Source organism: Leptonychotes weddellii, chromosome 15 (genome assembly GCF_054177405.1).
Source record: "Leptonychotes weddellii isolate Sample4059 chromosome 15, ASM5417740v2, whole genome shotgun sequence".
Classification (NCBI taxonomy): Eukaryota; Metazoa; Chordata; class Mammalia; order Carnivora; family Phocidae; genus Leptonychotes; species Leptonychotes weddellii.
Genome location: NC_138383.1, coordinates 1,087,135 through 1,090,724, shown reverse-complemented (window position 1 = coordinate 1,090,724; position 3,590 = coordinate 1,087,135). Strand labels below are relative to the sequence as shown.

General features: G+C 66.5%; 1 protein-coding gene across 1 annotated transcript in view; it reads left to right on the top strand.

Moving 5' to 3' along the window:
* The first annotated feature begins 2,488 nt into the window (after positions 1 to 2,488).
* GCGR (glucagon receptor) overlaps positions 2,489 to 3,590 on the top strand; it is a 6,790-nt gene continuing 5,688 nt past the window's right edge. The window contains exon 1 of the mRNA XM_081804261.1: positions 2,489 to 2,561. The gene's annotated coding sequence lies outside the window, so the exon portion shown is untranslated. The remainder of the gene's footprint in view (positions 2,562 to 3,590) is intronic.

Genomic DNA, 3,590 nt, shown 5'->3' with positions numbered 1-3,590 from the left:
TGGTTCTCCCAGACAGGCAAGCAGGTGCTGGGCCCCGGGGGTCCCTAAGGCTCCCTAACACTGGGTCAAGCACCTGAATTAAGCGCTGCTGGTATTCTCTCCAGAACCCACAGTGCAGACAGATGGAGCGTGCATTTCAGGGGCGAGGGAGGAGAAGCAGGGGGAGGGCAGTCCCCACCGCAGCCTTTCCCAGAACACAGGGACCCACATGCCTCCTGGGACACGCCAGCCCCATCAGGACCCTAGGGGACCCAGCGGCAGGCAGGCGCCCTTCTCCTCGCTCAGGCCCCCAGACAGCTACGTGGGAAGGCCCAGCGCCCTCCATTCTCAGCTCCTGCTGTTTAGGTCTTATGAATCAGTTCTGTAAACAGAGGTGGCCCAGCCCCAGGGGTGCCCCTCACCCCCACCTGTCCATCCCCCTTGCGCTCCCCACTGTGTCACCTGTTCAGGTGTTGCCCCCCATCCCGCTCTGCGCACTCTGCATTTATTCTAACTCATCTCTTTAGGCTGGGCCCCAAGGCTGCAGGGCATGGTTTCCCCTGGGGATGGAAGGGGGTCCCCCCAGATCCGTGCCTGCCCACACAGGTGCCCCAACCCCAGAAAGCGGTGCAGAGTTGGAGGAAGGGTGTGGGGGAGGGCGGAGGCGGAGATAAAGGGAGTCTTTGGGTACAAAGCTAGGAAGCTTCCCCTCCCCCAGCACCTGCACCCTCTGCCTGGGCAGCCCCTAGGCAGGAACAGCCAGAATTTCTGAACTTTGCCTTTGACCTTTGCCTTCTGCCCATTCCCAGAACCAAAACAGAAAGCTCACTCTGGGGGCAGGGTCTCAGGTGGGCTGGTAACAACAGGGGTCTGGAGGGCAAGTGCGGGGACACACGCACACACACGCACACACACACACTCCTTGGAGCCCCTGCCCATGAGTCAGACAGAGGCTGGGCAGAGATGCGCTAAGACCAACTGTCTATGGATCTCTCCCAGGGCAGCGGGACCAGCGTTAGCTCTGCTCCAGGGGCTGCAGGAATGGGGGGGGCCAGGGGAAAGGGAGGCCCATGGGTACTGATGCCCCCCTAAAACAGAAGTAGAGTCAGGTTAAGGGCCCCAAAGACAAAGGACAGCATCTAACAAAGGAGCTGACCTGCTGGGCCAGGGAGGGCCTCCTGAGTGACAGTGGGTGGCCGGACAGGGGTTGACAGCCGAGAGGAGGCCCAGGCGGATTCCAGAGAAACACAGGAAGGAGAATCAAGATTTGCTGATGGACGGAGACCTTCCTGGGTTTTCCCTCCTGCTGATGGGCAGGAAACCAAGGGCCAGGTGTCGGGGAGGCCAGTGGGTGGAGGAGGTGCATCCGGGAGCTGAGAGCAGCCCAGGGGATAGGGCTCCAGGTGGGGCCTTAGGAGCTGCGTGAGAGAGAGGGAGAGTGGAGGGGAGTGCAGAAGAGGAGGAAGGGGGAGTGCCACCCGGGGAGCCACAGCCACAGGATAGCTTTCTAGGAGGACATGACCATCAGGGTCCCAGGATGCTGAAAGGCCAGGAAAGATGAGGCCCCAAAGTGTCCACGGGGCTAGGTGACCCTGAAGTCACTGGGCGCTGAGCAAGGGCTGGGATTCAGGCTTTAGATCTGCGGGGAGGGAAATGGGGGAGGAGAGGACATCCTCGGGAGGGTGAGTGGGGCAGAAGTCTGGGAAGGAGGGGTAGAAGGAGCAGGGCGACCCCCTGGCCCCCCCATTCCTGCAGCCCCTGGAGCAGAGCCTTGGAGGAGCAGCAGCAGCCAGCCGGGGACAGGCGTCCCGCTTCTGGGACTGTTGAGTGAGTGGTGCTGGAGGAGGCCTGGACACCCAGGGTTAAAGGGACACCCCAGGGGGCCCCCTTCCCCACCTGCTCTGCCCTCCCCCACCCAGCCCGGCCTGCTCTGCGGCGGAAAGGAAATGTCACCTAGGAGCCGCGGTGGGGCTAAGTGGGGGACCAGTCCTTGTAGCAAATCAGCTCGCACCCAGGAAAGAAGCCGCGGATCCCCACAGGCGGTGGGGGCGGAGCGAGAGGAGGGGGCGTCCAGTCACAGCCCTCACCTTCCGCCCCCGGCCACGCGCCCTCCACATTCCCCCCGCATACGCGTCTCCTGTCCCTGCGGGGAGCTGCGGACCCGTTGTGACCCTGTCTGCTGCCCGTTCTGAGGGGTGGGAGTCGACCCGGCGGGGGTCTGCATAGCGAGCTCGAGGGGTGGGGGTCTGCGGGGCTGAGGGCCGCGGGGTAGGAATCTGCAGGCAGGAATGTGGGGACCGGGGCTCCGGGGCGCGTCCGGGAGCGCTGCGCAGAGGGGCGGGCGGGGACCCTCGGCTGCGGCTCCCCTCCCCCACGCCGCTCCCATCCCCGCCCTCCGCCCCCCCCCGCCCCCCCCACCCCTCCGCCCCTCCGCCTCCGCCGCCCCTTCCACCGCCACCGCCACCCAGCGTCACCGCCGGAAAGTTTGCGCGCGGCTAGTGCGGGCGCGGAGCCGGCGCCGACCCGAGCGCGCGGAGGGCAGCGAGGAGCCGGGGCCGGAGCGGGGGCCGGAGCGGCACACGGTGAGCACCTGGGCCCGGCCCCGAGGGGACGTCCCCAGAGCCGACCCGGCCGCCGGTCGGGACAGACGGGCGGGCGCGTCCAGGGCCCGCGGAATAGGCAGCGCCGAAATGGCCGGCGGGGACCCCTGTCGTGGGCCGGGCGGTCTCAGGGCCTGGGGTATTGCCGTCCTCACCTCCGTCGGACTCCTCTGTTCCCAATCCCCAGATGCGCCCTTCCAGCTCAGAGGGTCAACCAGGTCCCACACCGTGGCGCAGGCGGGGGTCCCGCTTCCCCTGCCTTCCCCTCGCTGGGGAAGGCGCCGGCTGCCAGGCACTCCGTCTTGCTGCCCCAGTCAGCCGCCTGAGCCTCGTTGCGCACCTGACCCGCTCGTTGGCCCCTCCCCAAGGGGTGCACATGCAGTCCTGCGGAGACACCCCAGAGTCGTGGGGGCCTCGGCAGCCCTTCTCGTCCCCTTTGGAGGGCTCCAGCTCCCCAGGACTCGCCCAGTGGCATCCCTTCAACCTGGGTGTCCCTGGGAGGGGGCGAGTGGCCCTGGCACCCCACCTGGTCTGCTCTTCTGCGGGGCCCACACTTGTCACTTTGACCTGCAGGGAGGGTGGGTCACTGCCCTGCCCTGCTCTCACCTCTCCAGCGGCCTCCACTCCCACTTCTGGGCCGCGGGGTTATCTGTCCCCACCCTGAACTGACTGACCCCCTGACGTCTGGGCACCCGCATCTTCTGAGGACTGGCCCTGGCTGTCTCTCGGTCCTTCTGTGCTGGGGTATGAGGGTTGGCGGGGAGTCGCACCCCGGCAGGCTTCCAGGTCAGCCCCGCCCCACGCCCCATGGGGGAGGAAGCAGGAATCAGGCTCTGTCAACAGCCTTTGGCCCCTGATCCTGCCCCAGGGCCATGACCTTCCTGCTACTTGCTCTGGTTTCACAAAAACAGCTACCCCCCCCCCCCCCCCCCCCCCGCCAGCTCAGACCCTCTGAGGCTGGGAATCCTCAACCCCATCCATTCAGATCGCGGGGCAAGCAGGGGGTAACCA